A 26,372-nucleotide genomic window follows, 5' to 3' on the forward strand; every position below is an offset into this window, starting at 1 on the left:
TTTTTGTACCAGGGATTGAACCCAGGGGCACTTAAGCACTGAGCCACATCTTCAGCCCTTTTTAATTTTTTTTACTTAGAGACAGGGCCTCACTAAATTGCTGAGGCTGGCTTTGCACTTGTCATCCCCCTGCCTCAGCTTCCTAAGCTGCTAGGATTACAGGCGTGTGCCACCATGCCCAGCATAGTATGCACGGTTATAATACACTAATAAAAACCATTAAAATAAAATAAAAATGAAAACAGGAAAGAGAGAGGAACTGAAGAGCTTAGCTTATATCTACATAGGTCAGGTGTTTATTTATTCATATGATATTTGCTAAGCCCCTACTCTCTTGATCAAGTCCCAAAGTTAAAATGATGACTAAAACATAGTCCCCTGTCTGAAAGAGTTAACATATATGGGCAAAGAGGCAAATGAACAGAAAATACAAACACAGGAAGATAATGCTATGTTGGAAACAGCGCCAAAGTTTACTGGTCACCCCAGTAACACCTAGCTCAAACCTGATCCATGGAAGTCAACTATGAATGATGTCACAATGAAGGACCTAAAGGATAAATAGAAGCTAGTCAAATAAGAGAAGGTGGTTTTAGATAGAATATTCTAGGAAGGAGGGAGGAAAATAAGACTTTTAGGTGACAGACAGGTGCTGCATTAATTTGGAATTTGGATTGAAGGATGGTAAGAGGCAAGACTGCAGAGAATAGTCCATAAAAGGCCTTACTTTTTACATTTTTTTTTTTTGTTCACAAAAAGATTTCAATGTTATCCTGAGATGAAAAACGAGAAATTTAACCAAGAAACCAAAAGGGTCATGTTCATGTAAGAGTTGCAGTGCCTAAATTATGGACAGACTGAAGAATGTAGGACTGGAAGCTGGGTTGGATGTCCTCTAGTAATTTAGACAAATGCATATTAAATGTATAAACTAAATCTGTAGAGTCTGAGGGAGAGATGAGTATCAATAAATCCCAAGCCTAATTAGTTACATAGGGACAGCAAGTTGATGGAAAGGGAGAAGGATGAGAGATGGAGCTCATTGAACCAGTTGGTAGAGATACCATCTGGAATCTTCTTTTTTGGACCTTGCTACTGAAATAGGTTTGCTGAGAACGATGTCACTTAGAGGGTAAAGTTGACTAGTGATCAAGTCCCCAGAACCCTGTCAACTTCATTCCCTAGAAGTCATGAGGAAGATGGTTTAAAGAGATTCAGCATGTGGTACCTCAAATAAATAACAAAGGTAATCAACTTAACTGGTCAAAGAAATCCAACAGACACATGTGGGTTGTACCTAGAGCACACTGATGCTGAGAGGTAGGCACTCAGGGGCTCACTCCCTCTGTCCTCACAAATCTCACCAAGATCTTCATAGAACTTACGTCATATAAGTCAAAAGAAAATAATACACAAATAAACTTATCGCACCATTTCACGAACCACAGCCTAGAGTTAGTGATTTTTGTTTTTTTGCCTTGAACGATGTACTGAAATGATGAGGCATCTTTAGAACCACAGTCTTTCCAAGACCTTAGTTTATCAATGAGAGAATAGAACACAAAGGAGAAAGTGTTTACCTATCTGGGGCCATGGTCACTGCAGGAGATGACCAAGACCCATCAAGAATAAGAAGACTGCTGGGCACAGTGGCACAAGCCTGTAATCCCAGCAGCTTTGGAGGCTGAGGCAGGAGGATCACAAATCCAAAGCCAGCCTCAGCAACAGTGAGGTACTAAGCAACTCAGTGAGACCCTGTCTCTAAATAAAATACAAAAAAGGGCTGGGGATGTGGCTCAGTGATTGAGTGTCTCTGAGTTCAACTCGTGTTGCCCTGCCGCAAAGAAAAAAAAGAATAAGAAGACTATGTCTGTTCTCCTTCCTCCTTGATAATAAAGGAGGTTCAGCTCTATCCAAACCAACCAAACTTATTACGATAGTCATGAGGAGAAAGAACAGAAGCTGGGCTATTAGAAAATGTAAGAAAGGAAGAAATTCAAGGAAACTCCATTCATCTGGACATAAGACCCTTGTTTTCAACTCATCAGCTTTGTTTTTATTTGAGGGGAAAAAACACTAAAGAATAGGACATAGGTCAGAGAATCACAAAATGACATATAACAAAATATGTTGTTTCAATGTTCATTTCTCTACTTTTCCAATCTTATACTTTGGATTTTCAGACACAGGCCTACGCTGATTTAGGAAGAGTTCTTCTACCTTGTGAATAAGTCACAGAGCCTGTTAATATTCCCAGTTCTTGGCTACTAGCTCAAGGGCTCAATGGAGAGCACAGATCTTTGAGACTGGAATATGAGATTCCAACAATACCCAAGAAGTTTCAATTAGCCAAGCCACCCCAATACTCCAGCTCTGCTCTACCTCTGCCTGTGGGGTGTTACTTTGAAATCTTATATCATAATGCAGAATTCCTTAGCTGCACCATTTTCTCCCTTTTGAAGATGGAGGGTGGGCTTGGGTTCAAGAATGGCAGCTGGAAAACTTCCAAGACATTCTCCCACTCAGAAGCAAGCTTTTTGTCTCATTACCACCTGTTTCAGCAGAAGCAGCTGAAAGTACATGAAGTCTTGTTTTCTGTAGATGCTAAGTATCCTATTTTATATGGCCAACATACCGTATTTTTGCCTTTGCCTTTGGCTTGGCATTTTGCCAAAGAGAGTGCCTCGGGTTGTAGCATAGAAAGAATTACTCTACTGATATCATGGACAGAAGGATTTGAGTCTCTGACCTGGAGTAATGTGAAGTACTTCCCTAAGAATCCCTTTGCTTCCAGGCCTAGTCCAAAGTATCTCCTATCAGTTCTCTATGATGTCTGAATTTCCACCATGACAACATCATCCCTTTAATAATAATGTTATATTCTCATAGTCTGCTACAAAAATGTAAACCAGCCTCAGAGGGAGTAAACTGCCCATTTGTTCAGGGTCAGACTTGACCCAGACCTCAGCCTCTACTTGATTTCAGATGTTGGAGAACTTTCTAGAGAAATTTAGGGTTAAGGTTCACTCTCAAGTACAATGAGATTCCATTTCTTTCTAACCAAGTAGAATGTGAATTGATTTTTTTATATCAATGTATCAATGTAAAGACGTCTCTATTTTTCACAAGGACTATATCAGAAACTCTGTCAGATTTTCAGTAAACATAAGTTTGCTGGCTGGCACTTTAATTTTATCTTCTCTGCCTGCTCATCTACCTACCCCCAGCTGGAGCTGGTGAGGGGGGAGCTTTTCCGTCTGGTCATTAATGATGTATGCACAGTCACTTGAGAGAACTGAAGAAGTCATTCTTCAAGGAAGCAGGATTTTTGAGTTTTTGCTTTTTGTGTAAAGCAAATAACTGTGTCTAAGTGTGCATGCCATTTAAAATACTTCCTGCATTGGATTTTCCAGCATTCTTCACAGAGAAATAAGGTCTCAGGGGAAGGTCACATTTTTGACTGAACTAGAGGTAATAGTTTTAATCTGGGGGCAGGGGTAGCTTCTCAAAAAGGAAGGCTGCTAAACTTTGGAACAGGTTACCAAAAACAATTATGTGAGTTCCTTCTACATAGATCCTGCTCTGGTTAAGGCTCTGCCTAAAGAGAAGGGACTCTGGCACAGATGACCCTAGGAGCTCTTTGCCAAGGCTCAAGCACCAGAATCCTACAGCTTAGTCCTTCCCCTTGGAGTCCTCTGACAAAGCAAGAAAGAAGAACATCTTGTCCATCCCGTCCTCATTACGTGCTGAGAAATCTAATGAGATAAAAGCCCAGGTTTGCACAGGAAGTAAATCAGAAGAGTCTGTCTCCACAAATTCTGAACAGAGCCCATCTTGATAAATAAAATGTGACATTCATAACAAACAAACCAAAAAGCAGATAAAGGATGAGAGCCCTCAGCATTAATGCTGGAAAACCTTTGGCGATAAATAAGTAATATTATAATAAAAGATATTATAATGCGTTGTCATTTGTAGGGAGAAATGTAATATAGTCTGAGGAGGAAGATAGATGGCTCAAGTTGTTTCTCTGACAGTGGAAGTAATAGCTATTGAATGTTATGTTTAGCATATCATAAAATCAGTGTTAGCAGGCAAGACAGCCCTCCAGCTGTCCTGGAGTCCACATTCAGCCTTCTGACATCAGCAAGAAAAAAAGCCTGGAATGCAACTCGCAGGGGCTGGATGGCCTCAATTCAAACCAAATTGGAAGAGACAGAGCTTCCCCTCAGCCCTCAGCCTGAAGTGAAAATGAACTTGGGGGTGACTGGAGTATGCCTTTCTTCAGGCCCCTCGGTATTTGCATTCCCACAGGGCTCCTGCTAGTTGACGAAGCCCAGCTGGAAAGCTTGAATTCACAGAGAATTGGGAAGTCTTCTGGGAAGGATGGGGGCCACCTATCCATCTATGTTGGGCATGGACTAGGGAACCTGGAAACGCTCCTTCTTCTACACATGGCTCTATGGCATTGCCAGGGCCGCCCCCATTACTTAGTTTTAAGTGATATCTCACCCACCTGAGGGAGGAGAGAGAAATGTGCCTCGTTGGGACCATGGAACCTGGCATTTGCTAGCCAGAGCCATGGAGCCATGTTTATTGTAGGCAATAGGCAGGAATAATTCAGCCAAGTGCTCATACAGGAAGGGTCTCCACTGAGGCCAAATGCATGCCAAACACTGGTCTATTCATTCTTGTTTTCAGGTTATTACGAGCCAGGAGAGCCCACTGATAAAATATCTTGAGCAAAATGTCATTTTCTGGCTATAAAAAATAAATAAATAAATAAATAAGGAACTAAGGGAAGTGTACTTGCATCTGAATGGATTTCTTCCTTCCAAAGCAGCCTGAGGAGTGGAGCTGAAAAGGACTGGGAGGACAAACCCTGCTTCCCAGGAACTATAACAGTGGCCCTGGAATCAAGCACAGCTATGTCCAGGTCCTGAGAGTCTGAGATGCAACCGAGCTCAGAAGAAAAGAGGAAGAGGCTTGGAGGAAAAGATCTATCTGTCTTATTTCCTAAGAAGACTTGAATTGCTGAGAATTTTTTCTTACTTTCTGTCTTACAATTCTGGAAATTTTATCAGAAACCTCCAGTTGCCTCCCTCTACCTCCACCATCAGTCTCAGAGATAGAAACAAGAGCCCTTCACTGCCAAAGAGATCCAGAGGAAGGTAGAGCTACAAATGGACACTCAAGTGGCACGAAGAAGAAAGTTGAGCAGAGTGGCTAAGCAGGGGTGAGGACAGTGAGTGGGGGGGTGTTTGGGGAAGGCTGACCAGCACAGGCCAGATGGTCACTCCTTGCTTTCTGTATGTCCTGGTAGGGAATAGGGACACACATTTACTGAGAATCTTCCATGCAAAAAGTTCTGTACTAGGTGTTCTGTGGGGTGCAAAAGACAAGCCATTCCCTGCTCTGAAGGAATTGAAGAAATAATACAATTTTGAAAACAAGAATAAGACCAGGAAAGACACCCTTGTTATCTCACAAGATCAGCCAACTCAGCTCTGATGCCCATGGCCAATTTCCATTTCATTTAAAGAATATGCACAGGAGAGGCAACTTGGACTAATGGTTAAGAGCACAGGCTTTGAAATCCCTAGCTTTGCCTCCTACTTTGATTACTTACTAGTCCTGTGACTCTCAGCAAATTCTCTCAAGCTCTCTGAGCACTGGGTTTCAATGTATAAAAATGAGACAATCGTTGTTGCTACTTCATGGGACAATTTAATGGGTTTGTGGGTGTGAAGCAGAACATATAATAAATGCTCAATAAATACTGACTGAAATAAAATTGAAGATGTGCAAGCTCTGGGTTTGTATTTTGAAAACACAAGAAATTGAATGTATTGCTCTGCAGCTTAGAGTTTAATAGAAGCAAATTACAACTATAGAAAAAGGGCAAAAACACACACTCAGCTGCTTCTTTTGGTCCAGATTTTAGAAATTAAATAACTTTCTTGATTGGGTTTGTTTCTTACATGGAAATTTTTTGAGACAAGGAGATTATGTCTTCCAAATGTGCACAAATGAGATAACATTTAATGAAAGGCCTCTGAATAGAGAAGTCAGACTATAATTCCAAATCATTCTAGTTCCAACTAGGATTAAGTGTATGACCTCTGGAGGTTAGTTAATGAGTTCATTAATTAAGATATTTAATTATCACCTTTTATAGATCAGGTACTATGATTGGTGCTAAAGATGTAGCTTTTGTAGCATAAACTGATGGTGTTCACCAATATCCATTTTTTTGGTTTGGTTTGATTTTTGTTTGTGCTTTCTCTGCACTCAGCCAGACTACATTTACCAGCCTCCCCTGTGGTTTGGTGAGACCACTGAATTTGGGTTCTGGCCAGTGGAATGTGAGCAAGTGAGGCACTCCACTATCAGGTCTGGCTCATAGAGACTGGAAACCTCCCATCAATGATCACTTTCTCATCCCACGTCCGCCATATACATTGGGATTCCTTCAGAGAACTAGAGGAAGGTATAGCTACAGACAGAGACTCAGTCCTTAAATCTCCTGTCCCCATCAGACTTTCATATAAAAGAGAGACATACTTTTATTGTAAAGTTAGTGAGATTTAGAGTTCATCTGCTATCACAGTTAGCACTGTTTTTATATCTAAGGAAGCAGTGAAAGAAACAGAAATCCCTGGCACTGTGGAGCTGACAAACTTTTATAAAAGAGCAGTTTAATAAGTAATTATAATGTAATTAATGAATATCAGGGTAGTGAAAAGACGAGTCTTGGGAGCAAATAGTAAGATGACCCCAGCTAAACTCAGAGGTAGAAGAATCTCCTTAGGAAAGGCACATTTATGATGAGTCCTGAAGGATGGTGAACTACTCATCTTGGGCCACCATAACAAAGTGCCATAGACTGAGTGGCTTAAACAACAGAAGTGTATTTTCTTCTGTGCAGGAGGCTAAAAGTCCAAGGTGTTAACAGGGTGGTTCTTTCTGAGGACTTTCTGCTTAGCTTGTAGAGGGCTGTGTTTCTCCAATGTCTTCCTTCTATGCCTGTTCATGCCCCAATCTCCTTTCTTTAGAAGGACACCTGTTATATTGGATAAGGGCCCAGTCATAATACCTCATCTTACCTTAATTACATCTCTCAAGGCCCTATATCCTAATACATTCACATTGTGAGTTATTGGGGATTAAGACTTCAACATGCAAATTTTAGAGGGACATAATTACAGGTGGGTAAGAATTAGCCACTTAAAGAGTTAGAGTGACCTCAAGTTCTCTCTCTGGTCCAAGAATGAGAGTTGATCCAAAGAAGTCAAGAGAATGAGAAAGAAGTCCAGATTTCCAAGGGGCAATGTGCTAAAGGTACACAAGTGAGGATTCAGACCACAGCCTGATGGGAGTACTTTGCAGATTTGAAGCTTATGATATTAAAAAGCAAAACATAGGAAGACAAGAAGCATGAATCCTGGTTCTCTGAAAATGGGACCAGATTGACTACAGTTATGATTCTTAGACTTGGAACCTGCATGGGGGTTGCTATGCTTGCTGAGAAATCCCAGGAGAGAGTTTAAGAGTAAAGATCAGCTCCAGAAAGATCACAAAAATGATAGCTACCTAGCCACATGAAGATCAATGGATGAAAGATCAATCTGAATAAATGATCTATTAATACATACAACAGATTCCAACAATTATTCTTCAGGATGACAGCCTGCCAGTTACAGTGGACTGCTAATGGTGATTGACATAATGGGATCGTCTGCAGCTGCCAGGTTGCTGAGTTAGTGATATTCACATTTATTTTTCTGCTTGGATTGGATGGTTTCTGGGGCAGCTCTGGAGTTTGGGACTGAAAACAGACTGCTCAGAACCAAAGAAGTCACTTCTCTAAGAGTGGGCATCCATGAGCGATTCAGGACCAATGTCTGATGTGCTAAAAGGAGAAAGAGAGGCTTTCCCAAGGAATTAAACTGGTATAAGATGGCTCTTGGACGGATTTGGAGAGCCTTGCTCAGAATTCAGGAATGTTTGCATTGTTTCCATTGTAAATGAAGAGAAATAATCATCTATGAAAGATACATACATTAGAATATTTTATTTTTTAATTTTTCAGAATACCATCAGCCAACTTTGCACCTCCAAAGCACATGACTACACTTTGGGTTGATTTTCTAAACCTAGAATGTTTAATATCTGCCTGGTGAATTCCTGTTCATTCTTCAAAGCCAAGTTCATCACCTTCCAAATTCCTTTCAATTCTGTTTTCAAAATATATCTTAGCCAGGCTCAGTGGTGCATGCCTGTAATACCAGCAACTAGGGAGGCTAAGGCAGGAGGATCACAAATTCAAGGCCAGCCTCAGCAACTTAGCAAGGACCTAATCAAGTTAGCAAGATCCTGTCTCAAAATAAAAAAAAAAGAAAGAAGGGCTGGAGATGTGGCTCAGTGTTTCAATCCATGCCACAAAAAAAAAAAAAAAAAAAAAAAAAAAAAACATAAATGTCACCACTATCACTTCCTGAAATCCTGCAAGAGCCTCGTACTTGGTCTCACAGCTAGTAGTCATATCATTTACACTCTGGTCTCCACATAGCCAGAATTAATTGTTTACAGTACATATCAGTATATCTTACTGCAATTGTACTCCAAGAAAAACCTCAACACCATGACTTGATCCTACAAAGCCAGCTCCTGCTGATCCATATACCTTCTTCTCCTACTAAACTCACCTGAGCTCCTGATCACCCCAAAACAGATTAGACTTTTCCACTCCATAAAAGCCCACATTTTCTATCCTCCCTCTCTCTAATGTCTCTAATCCCAGTGCCCACAGATCAGACCTGCCCAAGATTGTTTCTTCGTCATTCAGATCTCAGCTCCTCCAAGATGCCTATCCAGACCAACGCATCAAAAGTAGCTCTTCCTCCTCCTTCCCCAGTCACTATAAATTACCTGTCTATTGCCTTCATATTACTCATCACTATTGGGACTTGCACGTTTTAAAGTTGTTTATTACCTGTCTTCTCCACTAGAAGATAATCTCCATAAAAATAGAGACTTCTCCTTTGGGTTTATTTTCATTTCACTAGCATTCAGGAGAATACTATGCACATAGCAAATGCTCAAGTATTTCTTGAATGAATGGCACAATCAAACATTTGCTGATCCAAACTTCCATAGTATCCTGTTCCCATCTATATAAAGACATTCAGGGCATTGCAGAGTAGGGATATGTCAAAATCTCTTTCTCTCATCCTTGATTATGAGCGCCTTAAAGGAAAAGATGTTTGTTGTTGAGACAATGTGTGTTAAAGCAGAGAAAGCAATATTATCCACAGAGTTGGTGCTTCTCAAACCTTAATGGGAACACGAATCACCCAGGGGATCTTGTTAAAATGCAGTTCCTGATTCATAGTCTGGAGCAGGACCCAAGATTCTGTACTTCCAACAAGCTTCCAAATGACATTAATGCTGCTCATTCTTGGCATGGTTTGAGTAGAAAGACATACTTTAGGGGATGTTGTAAAATGTTTTTCCTTCCCTTTGTATTTGCTACAAAGCACCCTACAGCACTTTGGTGAATGTAAACTATGAATTAAATCAGCATATAGTACATGAATGAATAAATTAATGAATGAGCTCAACGCTCTCAATTTTATTGGAAAAGAAGCCGTGTCAGAAAGAGTTAGGTAACTTGTTTACCTAAGACCTCACAATTAGCCAGTTTTGATCTAGAATTTTTGTCCCTAATGCTCTCAAGCCAGTTTTCCTCATTCTAGCTACTTCCTATGGTTGAGGTTGAGATGTCAGGAGCATCAGAGATGAACTCCTAAGTACAAAGTAGCCCCCACCCTATAACTAGTGCCAAAGACAGCAGGGCACAGCCACAGAGAAGGGGGCCGTTGCTCAGTGACCAGCCAGTGCATTCACACCCCTACAGTTCATCTGGGTTTTCATGCTCTGTTCACATTGGAGGGGTGACATCCAAGAAATTCTTGCTTTTTGGAAAAGCAGAGAGACCTTTCTTTTGGCAGAATCTGTCAGGTTTCCAGGACACATAAGTCAGTTAGGGTCTGACTGAGCCCTGTGAGGAAAGATGTATCATTTTATTGGACTGAAAGGGAACTCATGCTCTGGGGTTGTAGGGGTAACAGGCAGCATAAAGGAAAGAGGTTGCTGCCACATTCCTCTCAAAAGATTTGAAAAGCAGGGACTACACTGCAGGTGCAACCTCTGCTCCAAATCAGCACAGGATGTTTCCACTGGGCAGATGGCCCTTGATTCACAACCCATCTGACCATGCAGGAGCTGGTTGGGAGTCTTTATACACCAGTACACACCTCGCATGCATGCCAAGGAATCTGCCTCCTAAGAATCCTCTTCTGGCTAGCAGGCAGCTAAGCACAAAGAATAGCCCAGGAGACAGATGTGCACAGTTGTTTGTGCCCACCCCCACACCACACCAACAACAGCACAGGAGCAGGCTAAGGCCTAAGGGAAGAGAATATGGAACACACAGAAGAACCATATGTTGCCAAAAAACCTGACCCAACTTGGGAAGTCTTTCCAAACTCCCTACTTTCATCATTATTTCCACCCATGTTGGTCCTGAGAAACAGCGATTGTCAAACACATTGCTCCTTTCAATCAGCCTTTTAGAGTGGCATTGAGCCAGACTTATGGGGCAACTCAGGAACCAACCCTCTGTAGCCTCTCAAGAATGGCATTGTTCCTGCTTCCCAGATGACTCTGAGCACTTAGGAAATTTGAAAGTTCCGAAGGACTGACATAAAGAGGAAGTTTGCCAGCTCTTTTGCCCCTTTGCTGTGAGCAGAGTAAAAAGAACGAGTTTTCCACAGTGCCTTTTGGTCAGACGAACAAACTTCCTTGATGAGACTTTGGAATGCAGAACCCACTGACTCCTTGTGAATCAAAATGATGCAGAACAGCAGTAACAGCAACAGCAGCAGCAGCAGCACCTGGGAAAGCCAGGGTAAAGCAGGACCTCAGGCCACTCCCCATCCTTCCAAATCAGAATCTGCATTTTAACAGACCCTCCGGGTAGTTCAAACAAATCACTGAAGTCTGAGGCACTAGCTGCTCCTCTGGCTGGGATGATAGCTACACTCCTGGCCAGCTGCTAGGACACGGACTGAGGAGGATTCAAGCTCACTGAGAGCTTCTCACTGAAACTGTTTTCTCCCCTGCCCTGACGATGGCACCTGTGCTACACTGGGTCAGAACCTGCATTGCTGCTTTATCCACAAAACAACAGAACAGTTTCAAGTCCTTAGGCACAAAAAGCAGGCAAGTAATAAAAGTTCAAAATTTCCCCATGCCTGAAAAATAGGACCAAGCATGGCTTCTCGGCTTTAAGGAAGGAGCTGGATCCACTGTGCTCTTTGCCTAGCTCTTGCTTTTACATGAGCATCCGTTCCACTCCATCTCTGTGATACTGTTCCTCTTCCTCAGCTGAGAAAAGTTGCTAAAAGGAAACCTGGCCAATCAGGGTAAGGGGGGCTTTGGGCCCCTGAGAGTCTGGCCAAGTGGTTGAGACCAAAAAAGAGTAAGTCCTCCCTGTCTCCATCTCTCCAGATGCCTATTATATCCAGGTCCCTCCTTCCATAGGCCCCCACCACACTCTGCCCTTCTTCTGCCTGAAGCTCCTCAGGACCTCTGCTATGTGAGCACATCCTACCTCCCTGTGAGCACTCACCCACCCTAGTGCTCTACTGGCTTTTACCCGTCCCTGGCCTGGCTGTACACCACACCCCCACTCCTCAGGGAACCACAAATGGCAGATGGCAGCTTAGTGCTTGAGACATCTTCACAGGTGAATGCATATGCCCCATGCTGGAAAGAATCCCATTGGCCACTCCTTCATGGACTGAAAATAAACACCCTCAGAGGCTACATGGTGTGGTGAGAACCTATCATGCTGGTTAGAGTCAAACCCCAGCAATACCATTTAATTTGCGTGACTTTGAGCAGCCACTTGATGTAATTTTTTCCTTGGATTCTTCAGTTGGGAATTGTGGGGCATAACATCCACTTCTTAATATGATACTGGCACTTAACCCGTCAGTGTTCCTAAGTTTTCCCTCCTTCCACGAAACTCTCCCTGGTCCACAGAAGACTGAGTTGAGCTTAGCTGTCACTCATTTGGGGCATGTGGGCAATAAGCCTCTCCACCTTTTATTCTTCCATATTCTTTTGTTAAGTGACCTTTGTTCCATAGACTAGTAATCAGTGCACCTAGGAACTCCTAGAAGTGGCCTGTCTTTGTCTGTTTAATATCATCATGGAAATTTTAATCCGTTGCAGATGGAAGACTGCTCTATGGCCATTGCTGGATGCCTTGGGCAACAAGGACTACAAGGAGCCCAGGGCACTGTTCCATAGGCCTATGCCCATGTCTCTCAATCAAATGACTCTGTTTTGTATTCAATTTTTAGCAACTACTTGACATCTTCTCTTCTGCAAATAAAATCTGAACAAATCAATTGAGTTTCAATTAGCACTCTGCAATTAATCAAAAATGATTTTGTGGTCTTTTACTTAGGGATTCATTCTGAAAAACTAAAAATCATAAGAATAGTTATGTAACAATTTCTTTCCCCGGGGAGGCTTTGACTTGATGTTCTCGGGAGATGTGAACCCAACATAACAATTTTATTGGCTCTTATTAAGGCTTTGATACATGCACTTCAAAGGAGTGGCCGTTCTCCTTTTCATTTGAAGTTCAGAAATCTTTTCTGGCATCTGGATTGTCTGGAGGGGCATTTGCTTCCTGTAGGTCTCAGAGCCGAGACCCTGGAACAAACAGAACTTTCTGTCAACCCTATTCCTGCCTACAACCGTTTATTTTCCTTTTCTCCATTTGCCCTTACAGAGATGCAAGGGGTGAAGAAGAAGAGACAATGTGAGCATCACATCTCTGCAGCCTATAATCAAGAGTCAGCAAAGTCTTCTGTGCCCAAGGAACAGGGTCAGAGGCTCAGAAGCAGTCTTAAGATCCTCGGTCCACTCAGTCACTCTGTGACAAAATCTTCTCAGCAGCATCCTGATCCTCAGGTAATCACTTAACCTCCACTTTCAAGGCTATGCCTACTAGTGATCAGAAGCTGGCTAACACAAAAGTCACCTTGTCCACAAGTAGAAACTCCTAACTATTTTTAAAAAATCATCTTTACATTGAGTCAATATCAGCTTCCATCAGACCATTTATAATCACACCAGTTCTACCCTGTGGAACATGACAGAATAATTCAATTCATCTTCTCCAGGAGATTCGTTTAAATATCGGAAGCCAATTGTTATTACCTCTCAAAAGCTGCTTTCCTAAATGCATTGCCAGCTTTCTCCATCATTCTTCGGTTGACAAGATGTCCAGACATTTTTCACAGTGCTCTCCCTTCTTCAATTTGTCAGTGTCTCTCCTAAGCATGGAGCCCAGAACTGATTGCAGTGCTCTGAGGAACTTCTAAGTAGTATTAAAGAGGACAAGTAGCACTATGATAGGACCTGATAGTTAGATAGGTAGAGAGAAACAGATGGAGAAGGAAGACAGTGCGAATAACCTCTGTTGGCCTGGTATAGTGCATGGTCAGCTAAAACCCACTCAGAATTTTCTTATATGGACTCTATGCTTTGACCGATTCTGTCCCACCCTCTAATTTTGAAATCAAGCTGACTTTCAAGCCTAAAACCAAGACTCAACTTTTATCCTTAAGTATCGTGATTGTTCTAACACATCTGTCCAGATATCAGGTCTTTTGAAACTTGTTTACATCATCTGTCACTTAGTTGACCTTTGCTTTGTGTCAACATGAATTTGATCAGCACATGGTCGATGTTTCATTCACATCATTGATAAATACTTGGAACATGACAGGGACAAGGAGAGAGCAGTGTCAGTCAATACGGGACACCTCCTTCCTCTTTGATATCATTTCAGAAATAGATCCTGAGTGGCATCATCCTATCAGTTGAAGTACACACACGCACACACAGCCTTTATTTCCCAGGTCATTCCAAAGATTAACAGGAGAAATTCTGTCACAGACCTTACTGCATTTCTATTCTCTCTGTCTGCAGTACCCATCTCCTCCCTCTTCCTCACTCTGCCAAGCCTGATAAAGATGTCAGAATAGGAACAGGTAACATGACATGACCAGCTTTCAGGAAATCATGGATGCTTCTAGAAGCCACCTCTTTTCTCTCTCATGTATTCATTATCTGCTTAATAATTACTTGCTAGCATTTTTCCAAGAGTAAGAATCAAGGTCACCCATCTGTAGCTTTTATAATTCTTATTTTCCCCTTTGTGAAATTGAGGACAGCATTAGTTTTTTAGTCCAATTCCTCATGAATTCAGAGGATAGTATCAAAACTGCCCAAGATGATACATTTATGCGTTAAATTCAGATCCAAATAATTGAGAAGTCATCATTTGTAAAACATATTTCTTAGAGAAAGAATCAGAGCCTAAACACATTAAGAATTTACCATCTAGGACTGATTAACTGTGAGAAGACTTAGGATAAAGGTGGAACTCTGATTCTATCTCCAGCTAGCAGTTAGTTTCTTCTTTAGTCTCAGTTTCCTCATCTATAAAACAATGCAACCTATTCTAGTTCTAAGTTTTAGTAGCATAAGAGGTGAGCTGCTAAGTGTGACTGTATGGAAGGTCAGATTTATCCTCCACACTTTTGTACCCCTCTCTCTCTCTCTCTCTCTCTCTCTCTCTCTCTCTCTCTCTCACACACACACACACACACACACACACACAAACAAACACACACACACACACACACCAGTATCCACAGTCCTAAGTTGTTTCTCTTGTGGTACATGCATTTGACAAAAATAAAGTCCATTGTTTTAACATTATCTCTGTTATAATATGTTATGGTTTGGATATCATGGGTCCCCAAAAGCTCCTGTGTTGATGTAGAAATATTCAGGAGTGAAACGATTTGATTATGAGTCTGTAACCTAATCAGTCCATCCTAGTTTGAATGGATGGACTGAGTGGTTACTATAGGCAGGTGGGGTGTGGCTGAAGGAGGTACGTCACTGGGGACATGCCCTGGGAGGGTTATTTTCTGTAGCCCCTCCCTACTTCCTCTCTCTACTCCTCCATCATAACCTTCCCTCATGGTATTTTGCCTCATCTTGAGCCCAGAGCAATGGACTCAGCCATCTGTGGACTGAGATCTCTGAAACCTTGAGCCCCAAATAAATTTTCCCTCCTCTAAATTGTTGTTGTTAGGTATTTTGGTCACAGCAATGAAAAACTAGTATGTAATGAACCTACTCTCAGAACTGCTTGTTACAGTATTGTCTGTCAAGAATGTGTTGCTATGCCTTTTAAGACATTGTGTGTAATCTGTTGCTAGAGAATACCACTGGATCTGGATAATATTTATTAAATATTAGAAACATCTTCATACAACTTCTCACATAAGTAAAGTTCGAGGGGTTTATGTGCATTAACTTACAAGTATATTTTTAAGAATAATGAAACCCAATGTGAACAGAAATAGTTTGTGATATTCTGTCAAATTCATCATACCCTATTTATATTCCCTGAGATGTTCCAGGGCATAGCTATTTACCTGAACAGAACTGAAATAAGAAAAACACAACGAGGTCAGAAAGACACTGGAGAATGAAGACAGAGCAAACCTTTCCTCATTTCCTGATCTACGGAAAGTGAAAAATAAACCTAAGGCACCCAAACTGGAATGTAGTTGTCCAGTTCTTCAGAATTTTTCATTCGACATAACCCAGGACCATCCTTAACCCATGCCAGGTAGCTCCTTTGGAAACGAGAAGGATTTTCTCAGGACTTCCCTCACCTTGGGACAACAGTCTTCTGCAGCACTTTTTAAGTGCCCTGAGAGATTGTTTATTAAGCTAAAACTCAGATCTGACCTAGACTGACAATATCACTATTCTTCCCATCTTCTAAAATATTTGTATTTGAGAACTGGTTTCTTTTGGCAAGCCCACCAGTTTTTCCCCTTATAACTTCAAGCCTGGAACAATCCATGGTTGCTATCTTTCGTGAGTAAACAAAACCCTACACATCCATATCCAAACACACACACACACACACACACACACACACACACACACGCACACACAGCACTACCCAAAGGCCGCTATGAAAGTTGAAGAGAGAATTTAGTAAAAATAATTAAAAGTCCTATCCCATTACATAGGTAATAGGATATGGTCATACCTTCAGGATCCTAGCTTTACCTCCTATACTATGCTTACATAGAAAGTTCTAAACAGGGGCTCTTGCTCCTCATGACTGATCAAAATGGCCTAGAGGTCTTTTCAACCCATATATACCTCTCCAAGATTTAGACCTACCCTCCAGGTAGAACCTAATTCTGAAGCACTTAAATTTTGCGAAGTCTCTGATGCTAAGGTACAGCAGGTTTGATAGGGATCCTATATCCTCTTACCATGGTGGTTGCCACCTGAGATAAACACCCAAAGAATATTCAATATGCAAAAACACTTCATTTTACTGAAAGTCCATAGGATGGATTAGTTGAGTCAATGCACTCTAAAGACAAACTCCTTGGGCTCAAATACTCTCTTAACCCACTTCAAGCATCTCTCTATACCCATTTCCTCTGCCTTGAGGCAGGGCTACCAACAGCATTATCATGGAAATAAAATTTGTTAATACATATAAAGACTAGAAAATGATGCTAATTTTATGGTGAGTGTTCCAAAAATGTAAATTCCTTTAGGCAAATGTGCTTGTAGTTTCTAGGATCTGGGTTGGCACAGGTAGCTTTGCTTTCTCTTGAAATTGTGGCCAGTTTGACAATGTGCTGTCTCGTGTTTAATTTTCCTCCTGCCCTGTCTCAGTTCCTCTTTTACCTCAGTCTTACTTCACAGGATGGCTCTTTTCACATGCACACAGTGAAGCATTTGCCATAAGGCTTACCTCAAGCTCTGTGCTCCAGGAAGCAGATAAAGACGCTTGGATTACCAAAGCAGTAATCAGATAGACTGGTAAAGAGTGTTATTGTACTTTTGAATAGAAAACAAAAATATCCATAAGTGAAAGCAGAACAATTGTTAAAGATGATGAACTGTAATAGTTTGCCTTGGGTTTGAAGGTTAGACACCATCCTAAAGAAGCATTCACATCCCCACTCCTTGCTCCATACCCCAGTGAAAACTGCCAGAAGAAAAGCTTAGTTCCTGATCAAAAGATCTTTGACCCTGAAAACAGCCCTAGAGGTCACTGGTAAGAATGGGACTGACTTCAGAGAATCCCCAGGCATCCAGGCAGAAGCCTGCCCTCTGGATTAAGTCTTCTCTGGAAAGAGTAAGAATCTCTGTAATTTAGGGGTTTACTTGAGTCCCCAGGGATTACTCCTAGGTCATGAGATCCAAAGTCTCCCTAGTTGAAGGGTAGAGCCCATGGAAAGACAGGAGTCTGCCTAGCCAAACACATCAATCCAAGATCACATAAAGTGGATTCTTTCTACCTCCAACTCAAGGCAGAACACAAGTTCTGCTTGCCTTCCTGAACATGGCTGGGAGCTGGAGTTCATCTGAGATCCTTTACCAGATGAATCTAAGGAAAGAGTAGAACAGGGCTAAGAGCCCTAGATCAAGGTTGTGCCCATGAAATGACCCCACACTAGCAAATATGTCTACAGCCCAAATGATTGTCTAAGTATCACCACGGTAGAACCATAAACGAGTGGGATTTTGAAGAGAAATAAAGAAGGACCATGATAACCAGTGTCTTGTCAAATGTTGAAACCCACAGACATTGCAGTGGTACCAGCAGAATGCAAATGGGAACCACCGCCAATAATAAGAAGGATTTATCTTTCCACCTCCTCAGTCTGCCTGAGGCAGTTGTTCTAGCTGCATCTTCCTGCACATCCTTGACCAGTCTCACCCTGGCTCCTGCCCACACAGGAAGAGTATAAAGAAGCTCAGAATCAAGGCCAAGGATTGCCTCAGCAACCCAAGTCCTTATAAGAGGCATCACACGTCCATGCCCCTGTTTCTCCTTCCTGGTTCTGTCTCTGAGTTTTAGTACATTCACTGGTTTCAAGAATTTGAAAATTTCTCTTTCCTTGTACCTTTTATATCTTAGTTCTTCTCTCTCTGACTTGGTTTGGCCCTCAGAATATCCTGTTCTCTCGCCTGGTGTAACCTAATGTCAGCCAACCCCCAACCTAACAGACTTCCCCTCCCTGGTGCCAGCACCTGAATTCTGGCTTTGTCCCTCTGCTCCCCAAAGCCCCCAGCTTCACATACACACACAACATTCCAGAAAGATAAACGACCCCTTTTGTGACAGAGCTTTAAAAGAGACAAAAACAGGTCTAATTCTGTTCATGAGTTTCCAAGCTAAATCTATTATCCCCATCATAGTATAGGGTCCAAATGAATCAGAGAGACAGCCAGCTTATATGCTCTTTGGTGAGAGAAGACCTAAGCAATGCTCCATTGACCCTGCTGGTGTCAGACTGATTTATACCCAGCTCCCTCCACTCTGTTACCCTAACTTCCAGAGCATAGGGGCCTCATTTTGCCATTGATAATAATGGAGAAGAGAAGAGATAGCGCTGTGAAGTGGATGAAATCGGAGAAGGGAAGACAAATCAAAGCTTCCTCTGGTCTCCATTTGTACTAGACCCCCATCTCTTAATCTGCATCGAATCCCCAGTCACTGCCCTGGTCAGATTCTCACTGATGAGGCAAAAAGTTGTTTCTAGAGCCACCAAATTCACATTACTTAAGCAAGATTGAGCTGTTTAAAATTTCAGTGTTGTCCGCCAAAAAAATAATAATAGGAAGTTGTATAGAGTGGAATGTGCTGACAGCAGTAATGTTTCTGTAATAATTCATGTGTAGTAGATGATGCTCTGGAAGTCAGCCCAGCAGGCTAATGCAGATTGGGGATGCTCTCCTACTGATGGCCAAACGATTGATTGGCATTTCTGCTCCATCATGAAATCAGCTCACAAATGAAGTAGAGATGGTTCGAAAAGCCGGGAAGAGAATAAAGAAGGAAGGAAAGAAGGGCAGTGAGCAGTAATGCAGAGGGAAGTTTAAGTAGAAAGACGAAAGAGAACAGTTTCAAGCTCAGTTTCCAATATGAGCCAACTCTTATCTTGATCTTATGCTACCATTTTGAAAAAGGTAATCATGTAATAAAGAGGAGATGTGGACCTGTTCACTCTTTCTTCTACTTGGGAGCCAGATCTCCCTCCCAAAGAAATCAGCTGCCCTTTTCCAAACGTTCTGCCAATAATAACCATATGGTCAATTAACTCTGCCCTTGATACGCATGGAACTGCATGGTTATCTGCCCCTGTCCTCACTGGAAGATGTCCCATCAACTCTTGGTGTCAATGATAAAGCAACAAGCCTCTCTGTTTCCCCTGAGTGGATTCACTTTGCCATCCAGGTTGCTTTAGAATCTTCTCTGCCTATGAGTCAGAAAAGGAAAATTCAATTCTGCATTATGATCTACAGAACATAATTAGAAAAGAAAATACACTACCCTCTAACTAGATGAGGCATAACAAAGCAATATGGAAATAAGCTTGTAAATCCCATAAACTAAGTTTCTTGAATTTAATGTGGAAAATTGAAAGATCAAATTTCTAAGCACGACTCTTTAATATTTCGGGATCAAAAGGCAGGAACCATAGAGAGATTTTTACAAAAGGCTTTCCAGGTACCGACGCAGGTCTAGGTACTTAATATATGTTTTCTCACTTAATTTGTACAACTCATAAAAGTCAAATAACTTTATTTTTGAAAGATTGCAAGTTAAATCTGCTCTGCCCATTGTGGTAGCCCTATATGACTAGTGAGCACTTGAAATATTATTAGGCCAAATTAAAAGGTGTCATAAGTGGGCATATATATATATATATATATATATCATTTTGAATAGTAAGCATGAATTAGGAATGTAAAATATTTTATGGATAATTTTATATGGAATGATACTTTGAAAATGAAAATAAAATAACATTAGTAGTAATCTCTCCTATTCTTTTGTTGTTGTTGTCTGTTTTTCATGTGACCTAGATTCAAGTTCCCAGTTTCTCCAAACACCTTAACTCTTTTGATCTCTTCATCTGGGAGGCAGTAGGGCAGGGAGACTCAGAGAACCAGCTTTTCCACTTACGAGTTGCTTCCCCTGGAGTAAGTAATTTAACTGTTCTAGCCTTTAGTATTCTCATCCATAAAAGGGGCTTAATAATAAGTATTTTTGTACTATTGCTGTGACAACAAAATAAAATGATGCATGTTAAACAGTTATCTCCTGGCCTGAAATGTAGTCATTCAATAAATTTAGATTGTCATTATTATGTCTTCAAAGAACTCGTTGAATCAGATGATGGTTGATGGCTCAAGGCTCTTTAAACCTACTATTAAATATTTGCATGCCTCTTACCAGGGACATGTCATTCAAAAGCAAATTGTGGATATAGAGGAATTTTTGCAGCAATTACCAGCTGCCCTGGAGATGTGTTGACCTGCATGGATCCAAAATATCCTCTGAAATCATTTCAGACCTTTTGAACAGAGGTAGGCTGACATCTCAATGGATGGAGTTAAGCTCCATCTGCTCCCTGTTCTGTTTGAACCCTGCCATTTGCCATAGGGGAGCACCTATATACAAATCCTGGAGACAAGAATCCCCCATGGAATCCCCAACCGCATGGTCCCAGGAGCTGGAGATGAGTGAGGGGGATCAGGACGGAAGCCTTGACACCCCTCCCCTGTACACCATCTAGCAGGACAAACCTTCTGAGCTAACACTCAAAAGCAAGGCTGAACAAAATATGCTCATTTAAATAAAGCTAAACAGAGGGCATCTTCTCCTGTTAACCTTTCATTAGCTTCTGATGTTCTTAGAAATAAATCTTTAACATTGCCTGCACGACACCCATGCACCCTGGTCACTGCCTGCCTCTTTGATGCTTCTCAACCCTCTGCCTCCTTCATCGTCTCAGGCCAAGTTGATCCCAGTTCAGTCCCAGATATGCCAGGCCTTTCCTGCCTCAGAGCCTCTGCACATGGTTCCTCTTGCCCCATCGTTTGCCTGACTGTTTCCTACTTATTCAGCAGTTCTCTTCTTCTGCAGGAGGATTTTCCTCACTTACTTCTCAGACAAGTCTAATATTTCCTTTGTGCCCTTTATGGGCCTCACCAAATTTTGCTCACTCTTTCTTTCTCAAAATCATGACTCTCTTATTCTTTGTTGCATCTCCTGCACTTCGGATACAATATGGACACAACAGTAGCTGCAGAATTGATGCATAAGTAGGTGGATAAACATTGACAGTCCAAAGCAGAATTGATTCCTTGTCTAACTTTCTACCACCATGTTTGCTGATACCTCCTCTTTCCTATCACAGACTCTCAGATCTTTGATAATTCTTCTGCAGGCCCTACATTCACCCAGCAGATTAAAATGGATGAATTATTCTACAGATTATTCTGATGATGTAGTTAAGGGAAAAGTCACATGGGAGCTCCTGAATGCACAAGTATAATGCAAATTATAATAACAATTGCTTATATATTTTAAATTTTATGATTGTTCCAGGGAACCTACAAGGAGCCCAATGTATATAGCTCATTTTCCCTTCACATCAGATCCATGGGATAGGAAGTTTATCTGCCACCATTTTGCAGATGAGCAAATTGAGACCTTGATTAGATAATTAGGCAATCCTGAGCCTTCACAGTCACTAATCAAAGATGGGGGAGTTGAAACAAAATTGGTCTGACTCCAGCAGTCAGCTCCCTAGTCTCTGGAGTTCTCAGGTCTTTGTTAGCCTTGGACACCAGCTTGACCAGTGAATTGTCTTCTGACCTTAGCTCCACCCTGTGCCCCACTTTTCTTAAGGAGTAGTAACATGTTTATGGCAATTTCCAAAAACAACTGCAACTTTTTTTTTTAGGCAGGAGTTTTCTTCTCCTTGACTCTCTGATACAATGGAATGACCAGTCTTTCTTTTCTCCGGGTCTCACATTCAGCATTTCTTTAACCAAATTTCTATAATACTCTCTCTCTCTCTCTCCACACACACACACACTCACACACAGTGCATTGTGACTCTTGAATCTGGGGAGAGGGGAAGAGGAAGAAAAAAGCTGGGTTTCTCTAATCCCTTTTATATGATAGCCATTTGTTCCCCGTGTTTCTCGTACATCATCTCATCCAATTGCCTAATAATCCATTGATTGTTAAGATTTCCTTATTATGCAAGAAAACTCAGAGCCTCAGAGTAGTTAAGTAATTTGCCTAAGACCACACAGCTACTATGTGGTAGACCAAAAACTTCAGAGTTATTTTCCTTTGATTTCAAAGTCACGCTTTCTCCTTTACCCACATGCTCTATTTGTAACTCCAATTCTTTCTGGCTTGTCCAGCCAACCTTCTCCTATGAGGTTTCTGGGTGTTCTGTTTCCTTTCTGTATTCTTGTGTAGGTTCTCCCAAAACCCTTCTCCATCTGGACTCTGGGTTCTCTTTCCATCTCTGCCCTTCTTCCAAAATAATCGTTTCCCCCTTTGCTTTCTTGAGTAATGGATTGCTCCACATAAATTTATGTTTAGATGTATGTTCCTTCTATTTACATTTGCAGAGCAACTACATTTGCATATCTCTTTTCCACAGCCACATTTCTCAGAATGTTAACCAAGGCAAAAGTCCTGAGCTTGGGGTGCAGGACCATTTTATTTAGGAGCTGATCTTGTTCAAATGCAAATGCATTGTCACATAGCATCACATTAGCAGCAAGAAGGACCTTAAGGGAATGGGACACAAGACAGACTAGCTTTAATAGGATAAGTGGAAACCTTGTACATGTGAGGTGTGGCTTGCAATAGGCAGTTAATGGGTGGGCCGAAACAGCTGCTCCAGGGGAGGTAAGAGGGAAATGACAAAGGAATTTGGGGAGCCCTGGAATCCTGAGAGATGGCAGGGAGCCCAACAAGGTCATGAACATGTTGTTTGAGAATGGATGGTGAACTTCAAATTTTTATTCAGTGTGGTCCTGAAAATACTGTCACTATTAACTTACCTTATATTAATAAGAGAGAGAGAAAAAAGAAGGGAAGGAAGGAAGGAAGGAAGGAAGGAAGGAAGGAAGGAAGGAAGGAAGGAAGGAAGGAAGGAAGGAAGGAAGAGAGGGAGGGAGGGAGGGAGGGAGGAAGGGAGGAAGGAGGGAAGGAAGGAAAGAAGGAAGAAAGAAAAATCATTGGAATAGGATCCTTACAGGAGATGTCATTGATCAGAGTCCCCATGTCACTCACTGAGGCTAACAGGGTTGCATAAGGAAGATATCTAAGCAATGTCATGGATCTCCCACAGCAGACATAAGTTCTTGGGTTTCTCACACCACTTAGGCCTGGCATTTACACCAGTTAGACCAATGCACAAAAGGGGTCTGCTCATATTAGCGAGGATTCCGAGGTGCTCTAATGTGGGGGGGTTGCAGCCTCCACACACAGGCCAGCTTTCAAGATTCTTCTCCTGGGAATCACCAAATTCTCCCTATCTTGGATATAGCCTGTGAGCTTTGAGTTATAAACAAGACAAATTTACTTGTTTAAGTGTCACAATTTGCATTTAGGTGCAATTGCTGTGTTTGAATGACAAATGAGAAAGAGGTTCTCAGAGACACCATTTGAGAGCTTCGATGGGTTATATGTGCATATGTGGCCCAAGCATGAACGCCTGGCAGCTCTTGATAAGAGCTGTGACTCTATCAAGTTCATAGTCCCCCCAACAGGAACACTTTGGCCCTCTTCCTGGAACTGCCTGATGTAAAAGGCACACCGTGGCCTGAACCATTGCTGTTAATACTGCTGCCACCCCACCCTGGGGATGCTGTGCACCTGCCCAGATTCCTCCACCTTTGGGTGCAGCCATCCTTTCTAATGCGTGTGCCAGATGCCATCCTCCACAGCCCCCTGCATTGCAAAATTGCTTTTGACTAAGCAGGAGCCCCCCCACTCTGAGGTTGCCCTCTCCTACCACGCTCAGAGGTACAGAAAGACAGAGCCTGGTCTCAAGGTGGCTCATGTTTCAGGGGGCAATTTGTGCTCCATAGCTTCCATGGCATCCAACCAAAGCTGGTTCCAGAATAGAACATATTTTTTGCTTAGCCTTTTCCTCTTCCTCCAACTTAAATCCCTTACTTTCTTTCCCCCAATATAAGTCCTCCCAAAAAACTGCCTGAACAAGAATCCACACCTCAGATATTGCTCTTTTGCCCCACACCAGACAGAGTCATTTTAGACCTCAAGCCTAGGCAGCATCCAATATCTCTTCTGCTCCTGCAGCCCTCCCATGTCCTATGAGCAGAATGGTCTCCTCTGCATGGGGCAAGGATACCCACTGAGGACCCCAGAGGAGATTTACCTCCTTTGAGTCAATCAGGTCTCTGTTCTCTGTTGGACAAACTAAGCCAGCTCTTGAGTTCACTTTCAGAATTAGAAAATCTTTTTTTTTTTTTTTTTAATTTTTACAGACTGCATTTTGATTCATTGCAGATAAGTGGAAGAAAATGAGTTTTTACTGTAAGTCACTGCAACTCCTCATGCGGCTGGGGTCAGTGAGAATCTGCCAGGAAGCAGAGTCCCCAGAGCTGCATGGGACAGAAGTGGAGTCCAGGGTGCAATATTTGTACCCATGGCTAAGTTGTCCCGACATCTCTTTGAACGATTCCCTCCTGGTGCTGCCACCAAGAGGATGGTGGACTTCTCCTTCCCATAAATAGATCTCCCCAGCTACTCTTCTATCAGCCAGGTGATGGAAACATTTGGGCAGGTACTTGGGAAAAGAAAACCTGACCATCATCAGATGTACAGTCACTAAGGTGGTAAATATTCAGGAAGTAACATCTCTCTCTCTCTCTCTCTCTCTCTCTCTCTCTCTCTCTCTCTCTCTCTCTCTCTCTCCCATTCAGAAAAAAGAAGACTCAAAAAAAAAAAAAAAAACCGGAGAGATGGAGATGACAAGATAAACTCCAACTTTGTTTAGAAACAGAAAACAAGGTGTCCCCTCCCCTGAAAAATAACGCTCTGCTAACACCTCAGTCCTGAGCTATATACCACTTACAGACCCACTAAGAGGTCTCTGTGCAGACAACCCCAGGCCTCCTGTCAAGTCCCAACTCCGTGGAGGGTAGAAAGAGCAAGCTGTCACCACAGGTAGCAGGTCCAATGTGAGAGAGGCAAGGCTGAGCCCAGTCTTCACCCAGATTCTTCACTCCGTTTCTTCACCAAGCTCACCAGTGAAAGGTATCGCTGCTCCTCTCCTGGGAAGGAGAGAGGAATGAAAGGGAAAGTGTGACTCCATCATCAGTTTTCAATCTTTTCAGTCATTATGAAATTTCCTGGAGTGGGGGACATTTGAAAACATGGAGGGAATGACTAGTAGTTAGTGGGCAGGAATAGGAGCAAGGAACGCTAAATGTCCTGCAGTGAGGGGTCAGTGGCACACAACAAAGAACAGCGCCACCCCAAGTGCCAATGACAAACAAGTGGCTGGGCCTGGAGCACAAGGCAAAGGTCGTGAAGGCTCCCCCCACACTCAGGCACTGGCGCTATCCATCCATCACCTAGAAAGGGCAGAGCACAGGATGCTCAGCCGAGTTAATCAGGGAGAGACCAGGCCAGCTTCACAACCTTACAAAACCCGGGGGGACACAGACCCCCATAGAATGAGGCATTGTTCCATGCACTTCATCGAGCTCCTAACTCCAGAATCAGATCAGAAATCAGGTGACACATGGCCTTTCTTAAGAGGAGCATAATATGGAGGAGGCAGCTTGGCCAAGGGCAGGTCATCTCTGCTGAAAGCTGCAGTTAGCTACCTGGGAGTTCCCTCTTGCCTTTCTTCCTTCCCTTTTCTCTTTTCTTTTCTTGAGGGCTGTGGTTTTTCTCTGTAAGGTTAATTACTTGCCTGTCATTGTGTCCAGGACTCTCTCTGTCAATTTTCTCTGCTTAAGGACCAAAAATGTCAAAAGGAGAATTTCTACTACTAGTAGATTCACATACCCACCCACTTCTTCCTTTTCTACCTTCAAAAAAGGCCAGTCTTCCTTTACTATTGTCCTTAGGGAACCAGGGGCCAGAAGCAAGTCTTCCCAGAAACTGTTGCTCAGTCATCTCATTCTGCACACACTACTTGTCTGATCATATGAACCAAGTTAAAAATATGTGTAGTAGGAGGTTGGGCACAGTGCCTCATGCCTGTAATCCCACCGGCTTGGAAAGCTGAGGCAGGTGGATCATGAGTTCAAAGTCAGTCTCAGCAACTTAGCGAGGCCCTAAGCAACTTAGCAAGACCCTGTCTCTA

The sequence above is a fragment of the Sciurus vulgaris genome (assembly GCF_902686455.1).
Source record: "Sciurus vulgaris genome assembly, chromosome: 12".
Taxonomy (NCBI): Eukaryota; Metazoa; Chordata; class Mammalia; order Rodentia; family Sciuridae; genus Sciurus; species Sciurus vulgaris.